The sequence below is a fragment of the Numida meleagris genome, unplaced genomic scaffold (genome assembly GCF_002078875.1).
Source record: "Numida meleagris isolate 19003 breed g44 Domestic line unplaced genomic scaffold, NumMel1.0 unplaced_Scaffold276, whole genome shotgun sequence".
NCBI classification, from domain to species: domain Eukaryota; kingdom Metazoa; phylum Chordata; class Aves; order Galliformes; family Numididae; genus Numida; species Numida meleagris.
Window position 1 is genome coordinate 182999 of NW_018364532.1, and position 13109 is coordinate 196107.

General features: G+C 41.2%; 1 protein-coding gene across 5 annotated transcripts in view; it reads left to right on the forward strand.

The window, feature by feature from the left end:
* SPIN1 (spindlin 1) overlaps positions 1–13109 on the forward strand; it is a 57163-nt gene that overhangs the window by 1683 nt on the left and 42371 nt on the right. The window lies entirely within an intron of this gene.

A 13109-nucleotide genomic window follows, 5' to 3' on the forward strand; every position in this document is an offset into this window, starting at 1 on the left:
CAGGTTGAAAGACCTGAACTACTGGAGTCAGAACAGGCATTGTGTAGGTAAAAACAATACCACAGGCTTTTCATGTTTTTTTTACATTCCGTATTTCATCTTGTTCATAGCTCAAACAGCTGGCAGGTCATGGAATACAAACTGGAATTAACATGTGCCCAGTCCTCATGTTGGTAGTTTTCTGTCACAGATTAATTTGCCCTTGTGAGTACAACAGCAAACTGAAGCACTTTGTCCTTGTTAAAAGGAACACTTCTGCTTTCCAGCTTTCCTTTTTGTTGAAAAGGTATGGCATTCTGGCTTAAGGGAGCTCCTCTATGGAAACAAGACAGCGTGCTTCTGACCTCGCCTATCACCAGGCGAGTGTTCAGTTTGTTACTCCTTGACCTCAGTTATTCAGAGCACCTCCTTCTGGCTTCGATAAAAATTGCTTATTTTATTGCTTTCTTGCAGCCTAAAACCAAAATAATGTTTGTTGTTGGGTTTGTCCAAAATGACCTGCTGCAGAGCCAATTTACATGTCAGTTTTAACTGTAGGGGTGAATACTGAAAGTGCAGAGATAAGATACTTGCTTTTGCTTTCAAGAAGTGTTATTGTAACTCATAGTAAATATTTGATTCTTCAAATATTGTATTTAAAGACGCGAGCTTTATTCCGAGCCTACAGACATGGATAGCCACGGCTTCTCTTAATACATGGACATTGCCCTAAAGTAACAAATGTAGTAGGCCTGTCATCTTTGTCTACTCTGCTTTGGAAGTTTGTAGTTGATGAGTGCTGGGACAGCATAGTCATATAATACATAGTTACTTAATTGTAGCATGAAAGTGTAGTATCACATATAAATACTTCCTAATTTTGTGACTTTTTTTTTCATCTGTTTTTTCCTGTCATTAACAAGTGTTGATTAACTGGGCACAAGGAGAAAATAAATGATAGTAATGAATTTACAACAACGTAAAACTTGACTGGAGTCATCCAGGTTACAAGATCATTTTGGAATGTTTATCTATGTCATGGCTCCTGAGCCAACTGTACTACTCTGATGGAAAAGTCTGAGCAAAAGTCTGTAACATGTTACATCATTAGGTTCCTGCACAGTTACAGTTTCTTTATACTTAATAACCTGCCCAAGAAGGCAATGTTGGTAAAGCCACTAGAATAGTTTACTTGTTGTAGGTAATATGTCGTTATTTATCATAGCCACTAAATTTTGCAGTCACACTGTTTTTCTGCTAATAATGTGAAAAGTTTCTGAAAGCAAACTGAGATATGCAGCTCCTGCCTCTAAAATAGGTGTTTGGATACTTAAGTTGGTCCTTAGGCTACTGAACAAAATGGTCAAAATGTACAAAATAAAAATACACCATACACAATGCATGTGTTTAGATAATGGATTTGTCTGAAAAGAACGACTTTAATAGTCACATTTCTTACTCTGTGACCTAGTTTTGTTTCTATAAATTGTTCTGTAAAATTCACTTCCACTTTGTTCTGGTTAATTGACACCTAGAAGATAGTTCTTCTGCCTTAGATGTGTTGATGAGTTGGTTAAAAAAAGATCTATAATCAATCTATCTATATATATGTATATCAGTACTGTTGGTTAAAGTGTCCCATGATAATCTGATCTAGTTCCATAACTTGCCAAATTGTCACGCCTCTGGTGTCTTGAAGTGAGGACAAACAAGTGTTTTTTTTTTGTTTTTTTTGTTTTTTTTTTTTCATGTGGATAGTGTAAGGCTATGTCTAGCTAACTTAAAAGCTAAATCTTAGTAAAACCTTCTTTTCTGGAACTGTTCACTGTCTCATATTGGGAATCAGGCCTGAGAGAGAAGCCTTTGTGATCAGTTTGTTGGTTACATTGGAAATGAACAGATACATTTTTACAAAGAAGTATTTTTCTGTGAATTCTTTTAAGTCATGACTCACTGTAGTTCTACATATCTGAAATTATCAATTAAAATGTCAAGCCCTGAAGAGAACACATACCTTTAGTTTATCTCATGCTTTAGTATTTTCTGTGTACTATTTTGATTTATGTAGCATTCTTATGTTGACTTCTTGTCCTTTACCTGCATTGCTTACAGTTGCCAAGCTCTGTGCTCTTTGATGTCTTGAGATCTGTAAATAGCCAGCTGATGCAGTAGCTCCTCTAAAGTGTTTAAGTTTGTTGATTGTTGTTTTTTTTTTCTTAGTGTAATGCATTACTTGCCTAGTGTTAGAATAATGAAAGAATTTCAGTAAAGTTCTATTCTGAAGAAAAGACCAGTCTTTGCAGACTTTAAGGCTTGTGACATTCTTTTATTTTGTTTTGCCTGGCTTACTTTCCTCTCATGTATTAGGTCAGACTTGACTTCCTAATCGTATGGGTATCTGAGTATGTTTTTATAAGTTACCCTAAAACTGATGTGACAAATAGTTTAAAACAATAGTGTTTAGAAGTTGTTAGCTGAAGTTAACTAAAGGATAGAATCACTGTAATGGAAGGTCATCTTCTATGACCAGGCAGCTTGTTTTTCATAAGAGGTAGGAGAGATTTTTATTATAGATTTTCTCATTTTCTTTGTCTGACTACTCTTCAGAATTTGGTAGTTTTATGGTAGGAGAGCAGATGGAGATCTTGATTGTTTTCCTGGTAAGTACTTTCTGTGTATGAAGATGCTTGCTATGCAGATGCTACTTAGGTGTCAGCATACTGCATGACTTAAAAGAATGGGGAATCTGACCTTCCTTCCATCAGGTTTCAGACTACTTCCCATCCCTCCTGTCCACATCTTCATAGCATGGATAAGTGTTTAGTTCCTTGAAGTGGTGTAGTTAACTAATATGTATTTATGTGTATACAGTTGATTCTAGTGACAAAGAGGTGTCATATCATTAAAACATTTATCAAATGAGGGTAAAATTATTTAATTCAAGGAGTTCTTTCATGATGTGGTAGTGGTTTGATTTAACATCCCATTATAGTCTAAAATGTGAATTTGCTGAAGAATCTAGGAGGTGAATTGATTTGGTTGTTGGGTTGCTGTGTATGCTCCTGCAGATGCACAAACATCTTTATTTGCTTTGATTTTGTAAAATTGCTAAATCCAAGCTATGTGAGGTCTTGTTTGATCTACGTACTTGCAAACTTTATTGTAATGGTTCCACAAAATGTTGTTAGAAACTGTTGTCATTAACTGTGGTGAATAAATACTACCTGATTATATATTCCTGTATTTGCAATTATTGAAAAGCAGTGGAGATGATGTTGAGGTATATGATATGTTTTATATATATATTTAATTTTTGGCATCTGTTTGCAGTATAAGATTTACTAGAAGTACTGTAAACACAGGCAGATATTTATAGCCTTTTGGTAAAGGTTAGTTTTTATGGGTTTTTCTTACCACTTGGTTGTGATTTTTTTGTTTGTTCCCCTTGCTTTTTGAATACTCAGAAACATTATTCAAGTTATACACCTGCAAATGCTGGTGAGAGTAGTGTTTGTTTTAGGAGTAGTTGCATGGATTTCAATTATTTTAGAATGACAATTGAGCTTCAATTTTATATGGTGGTTTGAACAGCAGGTAAGTATCATTTCACCTGTTCCTGTGTTGTGTTCTCAGTTTTGCATTTGCTATTACGTAGCTGACTTATGGTAGCTTTTTTATCACGATAATCAGTTGGTTAAATCCTTAGCCATCTTTGATGACTTGTCTTTGTTTACACTTGAATTCTGGCATTGCTGTATGCATACACTTTTCTCAGATGATTCTGAAGCTGGTAGTCCCCATGTAACTGTGCCAGCTATCCCAACTGAAGAGCGTGGGGTTCACTCACTAGTGATTAGTGGCATGTGGTAACGAAACAGTTCTTAATACTTGCTTCAAAAAAAAAGTTTTTTTGTTTGACTTAGCCCCAAACAATTGGGGAGCTACTTTAGTGAAGTCTAAGACTACTTGTATCTGTAAATTTGAAAATGCTTGCAAGTTAAAGTGCACCAATAAAATGTATTGCTGTACTTAAGGTGAAAGGTGAATCTTTCTTTTGTTTTTAGAGTCTTCCTAATGCTTCAGAGCTAGTCTTGCATCATAAGTTCCCAACCTAGACAAAGTAGGTGTCTAACTTTGGGAGTAAGTAGCCTGTTAAGGTGACAGTTCCTTCTGAATGTGTACCTGTCCTGGTTTCAGCTGGGACAGAGTAGATCTTCTTCATTGTGTCTGGTTTTGTAATGGCAGAAGGACCAGCACAATAAGAAAACGTTACCAAAAAAGAAGAAGAATGCTCACCCATTTCTGTGGATCCATGTTCACAGAAAAAAACTCCACAAAGGAAGGATCTCCAGTAAGAGATTCCTCAGTGGCAGTCAACCCTTAAATGTGGTCTAAGAGGGGTAGAGCCTGGCTTCACCCCTTCTGGTCACACAGGTGAATTGCCTTCACCTGTGCTTCCAGGGCTGACTGGGTCTTTTCTCCAGGTGCTCGATCAGTGGTTCAGGCTGTGACTCAGCAGTTCCTGTACACTCTGCCCTTTCATGGCTTGAACCAATGATTGAGTCAGCTGGAGGGTGAGCCTTCCCTGATACAGGATCCAGCACACTGCAACACTTACACAATTGCCCATTGTGATCCAGGTTGACACAGTGTAAGACAATTGATTGGTTCATAGTCGAAGTTGATGTTTTCTCATGGGTCAGTGCTTGATGGTATTACTGGAGGCATGCAGTTGCTTGGTGCAAGTCCGTCTTAAGTTCCATCAGTACCACGTAGGCCATCACCAGGTGTCATGTTTGGATCTCACAGCGACACTGGAGCACTTTGATGACATTTCGTTCCTTCTGGTGATCCTAGAGACTCAAAAGAGTCACAGGGCGTAGTACAGGTGTTTCAGTGGTACCAAGAGGAGGAGGTCTGCCTTCCATGGCAAGATACAGGCCGTATTCCTGTCCTGGGTCAAGATATCAGCTTGCACTGGGGCATGTCCCGGCTGTCTGTACCACACCCTCTGGCCTGATATCTGTGACTGCATAACTATATCAGGTACCGAAGGGTGGATTCTGATCTGCCATAGGGGTATGATGAGGGTCCCCTTAGCAGTGAAGACCAGAGTGTTGACCACAATGTCAGTAAGCTATGTACTGATTATAGGAGGGGCTATCGAGCCTCCCACCTCTAATAATCTCCCCCAAGGTACAAGTAGTCCACACCATTTCGGTTCTACTTGCACTTACCAAAGCCATTCTATTCTGTGGGTACCGGGTTCTAGATTCTGAGGGGCATCGAGGAGAAGGTTGTTAAGGGTCTTACCTGACTGTCAGTGCCTGCAATTTGGATCCTAAGAGGGGAGGCCCAGGTCGTCTGAAGCATCATGAAAGCACTGCATCTGCCATCCCTAGGTCTTCTGTTCGGGTCCCACAGGGGTTTCATGCAGTCTCTTCATCCACCCGTGCAGGGACCAAGAATCTATCTTCAGAGCAGCCTTAAAGATACCATTATAACATTAAATGAGCCCTGCTCCCATTGGATTATATGGCAGATGAAATCGCCATTCAATGTTGTTTTCTTCCACCCAGCGCTGTATCATCATGCCTGTGAGGTGTGTACCCTGATCATTCTTGATGACCTGTGGAGTCCCATATACCACCATTAACTTGGTTAAAGCCTTGATGGTGTAGGCCTGGTTTGCTTTTGGTACCGAATAGGCTTGTACCAGTCCACTTACCTTGTCAACACAAGTTAATGCATATCTGGCCTCCTCCAGTCACTGGAGAGGGCCTATATAATCAACTTGCCACCTTTGGAGAGGGTTATGTCCTCTGGCAAGGTGGGCAGTTGTCTCTAGCAAGGGTTTCGGTCTCATCCTCGAGCAAACGTCGCAATTATGACATGCCTGGACGATATCTGACATTGTTATGGGCAGCCCCCATGCCTTTGCTGCTGCCCGCATTGTCGTCTGTCCAGCGTGTCGTAGCTTCTGATGTAGCCAATGGGCGATGTTTTTGGAAGAAGAGTTCTCAATCCACCGTTTTCGTGCCAACATGTCAGCCTCATCATTTCCTGGTGACTGCAGGGGATGATGTCCAGAAACATGGTAGACACGTATGGTTCTATGTTTAACTACGTTCCATATGTCTAACCGCATCTCCTTGCCCCAGATTGGTTGGACGTGGATGGTCAGTCTTGGGTGGCCCACTGTGCGATCTAAAGAGTGAGCCCCTGATACACAGCCCAACAATCTGTGCAGATGTTCAGTGCACTGTCACCAGGTTCCTTGGTGATAACCATCCACACAGCTCACAGCTCCGCCCGTTGGCTACTTTGACCATTCCCCTCTTCAAACCAGATTGTGTCAGTGGAGGGATGGTACGCCACTGCTCTCCACTTGCTTGGGTTACCTTTGCTGGACCCATCCGTATACCAGCCATTTTCCAGAATGGGATATTTCCCTTCCTGTTTGAGACTCTTCCAGAGGAGCGACCATCGTCTCTTCTGGCACATCACTGTGGTATGTCACTGGGCCTAGGATCTTCTGGAGTGTTTCTTTTAGTGGTGTTGAAGACAGACTTCTCCTCTGGCTGAGATAGGCGACCCATTGTGCCATTGTCTGTGCTTGGGCTACCCTTGTCTTAGGAATGTGGGTTAGATCTTCTGCCCCTCTCCCCCCCCCACCCCGAGTTGGCAAAGTTGTTTTTACCGCAATCTTTGCTGTTTGAGTTATTGGCTCTACTGCCTGCAACGCAGAATAGGCAGCCAATAACTGTTTCTCGATCATACCTTATCTTTCTTCTGCTTCTGCCAGACCTGAGGCCAAAACCTGACTGAGGTCTGAATGGAAGTCTTGCGTTGCCACAGGCCCCAGCCAAAGCTGTCCTGAGTGACATGAACATCCAATTCTGATGGGAGGGTATGATGAAATATACTCAGTGCCTGGGCTTGTTTAGCAGCCAGTTTTGCCTTTTGTAAAGCCTTTGTTCCATTCTCCCCCCAGTCCCATAGTTGGCCCTTTTTTGTGAGTTTGTATAAAGGTCTCAGCAGCTGCACTAAATGAGGTATGAAGGAACGCCAGTATCCCAATATATTTAAGAACTCCTGCAGCTGCTTTGGTGTCGTAGGAAAGGTTCAGGCATTCCCAGTCCCTATTACGGCAGTGGGTAGTACTTTGGTCTTTCCTGACCAAACTACCCCCAGGAATTTCACAGACAGGCCCGGACCCTGCCCCTTCTGAGGGTTTATAGCCCATTCTTTTTCCTGCAGGTAGGTGATCAATGAATCTGCTGCCTGTCCTAATGTCTCCAGTGAGTCAGATGTCAACATGAGATCATCAAAATAATGATACAAGTTATTATTAGGTTTTTCCCAATTTGCCACGTCATGCGCCACTAGGTTGTGACAATATTTTGGGAAATGTATGTACCCCTGGGGCAGGACCTGAAAGGTCCACTGCCTGCCTTGCCATGTAAATGCAAACTGGTCCTGAGATTCTTCAGCAATTGGAATACTGAAGAATGCATTCGCCAAGTCTAAGACACAATGGTAGGTTGTTATTTTCCTACTCAATGCCTCCATTAGGGAGGCAATACTGGGTACGGCTGCATGAACAGGCAGCGTTTCCTTATTTAATTCTCTATAATCTATTGTCATTCTCCATGTGCCATCTGTCTTTCACACTGGCCATGTAGGGGAATTATACGGGCTATGTGCAGGTTTTATAATCCTAGCTTATTCTAATTCCTGTGCAGTCCTTGGTATTTCATCTTGCCCCCCAGGAATCTATACTGCTTCACATTAGTAATCCGGAGCGGTTCCAGCAGGTAAATAGGCTCATGCTTCTCATGGTCTCCCAATATTGCATGCACTGCCTGGACACTAACACAACTCTGTTGGAGTCTGAACTCTCCTATGGTTGTCTGGAGAGCCAGACCCCATAAAATGTCTAAGTACAACTTGAGTACTGGAGCAATAGACACCTTATACTCCCAGGGCGGGATATTCACAACCCCCAGTTTCAACCACGTCTGGGTAACAGGAATGGTCTGTATCCCAAAGCCACCGATCATCTCTCTTCTCCCTGGAATTTGGTTGGATCACCATAAATGGCATTTCTGTGCCCATATCAACTAGTGCCATAACTTGCTGTATATTCTTTTGGGACCAAAAAATAGTCAATTTGACATAGGGCCTCCAGTCCCATCTTGAGGTCCTAGTTACAGGGGGACTAACTTCCCCTGTTGTGCCATGACATGTCCAGTGACCAGGTCTTTGTCCTCAGGTGGCTCAGGCATCATAGCTCGAGTCACTTGAGGAGGCTTTTTCCTTTTATTAGGGACCATAAAGTCCTCTTTTTCTGGTACTTGTTTAATTATTTGTACCCCTGCTCCTCTGGGGGTATTTTGAAATTTTTGGTTGTCCCTTATTTGTTTCCATAGTTGAAGCAAAATGGGATTAGGTTGGTGATTGATTTTAGCAAGGGCCACCCCGGCCCGTATAAGGTTGTTAAACATTTGGGACACCCGTATGGGGCCCAGTTGGGGTGGCTGTGGGGTGGCTTTTCTGGTTTTAACAACTGGATATACCTCAGCCCCTTCCACTGCCCTAGTATTACGCCTTACTCTTAAGTGCTCCGTCTCCCCCAGATCGGCCACCAGCTGGGTGGCCTGCTGAATAATGGCCTCTGAGGCCACCAGGTGTTTTAGTATAGAAAGTAACATGCCGTAATGGTGGGAGGGTGCCTTTTGTAAAATTAGGTCCCTCATTCCAGCTGAAAATTCTACTAAATCCAGGCTTTCAAAGGCTTCCTTATATATTGCCTATTTCATGCCTAGCTCATGGGTATATGTTTGGAGGTCCTCCATGGAGGACCATAGGCCTGTATGTACTGGGATATTGGTCTAATTAGGCTAAGTAGTATGGCATGCTGCCATTAACCAATCTGTTAATGAGTTGCTTTCCTCATGATGTTGTACAGTGATATAATCTGCCTAAGGGCAGGGTGCAAGTTAACGGATGAGAGCTTAGAAACGTCTGGTCCACTAACTACAATGCTTTCTGTCCTCATGTTCCATAATCAAAGTAACCAAGCTGGTACGCTCTTCCCTTGGTTTCTGTTGGTTTCTGCTGCATGTAAGCATTGTACTTTTCAGTCATACTTAGGCCTCTAAGCACATTTCTGGGAGACTGTACATTTGGGTGGGGTTGGCACAAGGTTAGATATAAAGCAGGGATCCACATGACAGGCAGGAGTGGTCTTGTGTGCACTCTGTTTATCTACTGGACAAATAGAAATCTGTATATAGAAGGTTAGTCTGCTTTTATGAGAATGGATACCCTGCCTTCTGAGATGCTATTTTCATTGTCAGATGTGTATGTTTTTCCCTTTCTGAATTTCTTTGTCCCTGTCTGTGAGAGGCGGTTTCTGAACCCTTCTTTTTTTTTTTTTTTTCTTGGCTCAAAACTTGCTTTGTGAGGCCTTTTGGCAATAAGACTCGGACTGGCAACTGCTGCTTATCTAGGAGGCAAGTGGTGGGAGTCACCGTGCCACAATACTTCTGCTTATGATTGTAAAGATAAGCAAAAGCTGGACAAGCAGGCTTTTTCGTGGCCGGGGGGGGTTGGGGGGGGGGGAGGGACTTGAAGGAGCTGACCACTGCAAAAGGCAATAATGCGTGTACATTGGCAAATGAAGGACCACTCCCTGCTGTCTTATCTGGAGGGCCAAGAGTGTCTTGCTAACAGTGAGAAAAGAAGGAAAAAAAAAAACAAACACCTGAGAAGCTAGGGATAAAAGGCCCCCACTAAACTAAGCAGTTGGGGGAATTCCCTGAGGAAAAAAAATTCTCTTAAGAAGGAATCCCCTGGGGCCTGCTTGCTGCTACGGTGCAAAGCTTCTGGGCTTTCTCCCATTCCCCATGGTGACTGGATGAGTTCCTTGGACCAATGGATGTACTATGAGCAGCGCTGGATCCATGGTGGTGACTGTCTCTCCCGCTTCCTACAAAGACTCCTTGCTTTTATTTCCTATCTCTTTTCTACTGCCCGTCTTCCCTTCCCCGTCTCCCTAAGCAGCTAGGATTTGTAATAAACTGGTTGGGCAAACGTTTGACCCGTTGTGTCTTAATCTCACTGTCAGGTTTACATATATCAAATAATCTTCTCTCCCTCCAATAATTGGAGCTAGACACCTTCTCTGTGAGTAGACTCAACCTTGTTTAAATACTAAAGATCAGTTTAGTTTCTCTCTCTGCATCTGTACTTCCAAAACAAGGAAGGATGTGTTTTTTCTTGTTATCATTAACTGGAGTGATTCAAAATCTCAGAAAATCTCAAGAAATAAGTCGTAGTTAAAAGTTTGTTAGTCGATCTGTTTCAGGTCAGATACAAAGCTTTCTGCAGAGATTGCCAAACTAAAAGGGAGAGAAGGACCTCTATCTGTCTACCTGTTGTTGCTGATTAAAGATGTTATTCTTGATGTTTCTTGAAGTCCTGTCTTGATGAATGTGCTTTCTTATTTTTCTCATTTTTGCAATAAATTATTTTCATATGCAATAAAACAATTTGAACACAAGATTTTTGGCCAGAGTTTACTGTCATAGTCCAATGAATGCATGTTATCTGTGAGGGAACAACAGTGATTTCAAAGCAGTTTTCATTCTTAGTGGCTTGACTTCTTGCCCTCATTTTACTTTTCTCTTTTCCCTCTCAACTTCTACATATGGAGGATGCGTTTTATTTTCCACCAGAAAATCAGACCTGAATATAAGCAAAATACCATATTATGTTGAGAGCTGAGGGTTCTCATCTTTTATTTAAAAAAACAAAACAGTATAATCAGCAGCTGAATAAGTTCTTACCATTCCATTTCACATTAATCCAGTGTTGACGGAGTATTTAAATGATCAGTATTAGAGATCTGGGTTTTTTTTCTCTACAGCAACACAGCTCTTCTACAAGTAAGAGTTTTCATTTCAAAGTACTCTGGCCATCCAAATTTATTGGAAAAGAATGACAAAAAAACTAGCTTATTTAGCTGTAGCTGGTAATATAATGCAGGATTTTGTTCTCAGTGGCTTGTGTATTGCAGCTATTCACCATATAAAGCTGACAATCTATTTAGGCTGGTAGTTGCAGTAATGTCATAGATACAGAATGAATACTCAGCACTTGATCTGAAAAACAAAGAGCACGTTATCTGTTAGTAGCTGTGGCAAAAGAATTAAAATTCTTACCTTCGATCACTTAAGTGATATACTTTTCCAGTGCAGATAGTTACTTGAGTGCTAGAGAACTGTTTTAAAGAAGAATAAACTCTTCTTTAAAAGAGAGGTTTAAATACATGGAAGTGGAGAAAATAGGTAAGACAAATTCAGCTGATGACTGTAGTTGCTCAGGTTTTTCAAGATGAAAATAAAAGGCAAGGTATCAGTTTCGGTGAGTCCAGTTTTTTTCTCTTGATCAGAGAAAGGATGAGGGTGATTACTACTGATTTAAAGTGTCTAACAGTGTCCGTAAGCTTTTCCTAGAATCAAATGTATAGGTAGAAATGACTTTTTTTTCTACTCTTTCATTAGTGGCTTAGTATCTCTGTATCAGCATCAACCTGCAAAATGTTAATATTTAGTCTTTCATTACAGTAACTTTCAATGAAATTACTTGTCCATTTTTCATGTGACTAGAGGAGGTTTTTTCAGTTCTAACTTACTGTCTTCAATTCCTTTCCCAGTTAATTTAAAAAAAGAGAACCGAGATTTTGAACAGTGTTGAGGCAGTCAATATTTGGGTAAGACAGAGATCGAAGTGAATGTCTCTAATACATTCTACGCTGTCTGTTATGATGTTACTATACTGTTAATTATGGAAGAAGTATAGGTGTGCATGTCTCAAATCCATGACTAAAGGGCTCATAGAACAACTTGTCATCTTTTTGATTGTATATAAAGGTAATGCATTGTAATTGCTTTTTCAGAACTGTTCCATGTCAGTTATTTTGTTACTCTGTATTTTTGTGTCAAATTATTATTTATTTGTCAATATCCTTATTGGTTATTTAGCTTAAGGTTTCTAGCATTTATTTATTTATTTATTTTTATTCATTGTTCATATTAATTTTATTCAGTGTGAACAGTGGCTTGTAATGATAAAAATTTTGAATGTTCATTATCTTTGCCTGCTTTTAAAATTAGCAATTAGTTGCTGTGTCAGAAGTCTTAAATATTGATATGAAGGCAACTGATGTCATCTACCTGGACTTCTGCAAGACCTTTGACATGGTCCTGCACCACATCCTTATCTCTAAATTAAAGAGAGATGAGTTTGAAGAGTGGACTATTCAGTGAATAAGGAATGGTTGGATGGTTGCAGCCAGAGGATTGTGGTAGTTGACTCATCCAGGTGGTGGCTGGTCATGTGTTGGGTCCCCTAGGGGTCAGCCTTGGGACTCTTTTTAACAGCTATATCAATTTCACAGATGATGGGATTGAGGGTGCACTTAGTAAGATTGCAGATGACACCAAGCAGAGTTGTGCAGTTGCTACAGCACATGGAAGCCATCCAAAGGGACCTTGACAAACTCAAAAGGTGGGCCTGTGTAAACCTAATGAAGTTCCATAAGGTGTTGCACTTGTGTTGGTGCAGTCCCAGATACATGTACAGACTGGGAGAAGATCACCTTGAGAGCCCTGCTGAGAAGGACTTAGGGCTCCTGATAGCTGAAAGACTTGAGTCAGTAGTGAGCACTGAATACCAACTGCATCCTGGGCTGCATCGAAAGAGGAGTGGCAGCCAGGCAAGGGAGGTGACTGTCCTCTGCTCTCCTCTCGTGAGGTCCCATGTAGAGTAATATGTCTGGGTCTGGGGCCTCCAATTCAGGAAAGATGTAAAGCTTTTGGAGGTAGTCTGGAGGAGAGCCACAAGGACGATCAGAAGGCTGGAGCACCTCTGCTACAAAGACAGACTGAAAGAGCTGGTCATCTTCAGTCTGGAGAAGAGGAGGCTCTGGGGAGACTTCATTGCAGCCTTTGAATATTTAAAGAGAAATTATAAATGGGAGGGAAAAAAACATTTAACACAGATAGATGGTGATAGGACAAGGGGAAATGATTTTGAACTAAAGGAAGGGAGATTTAGATTAG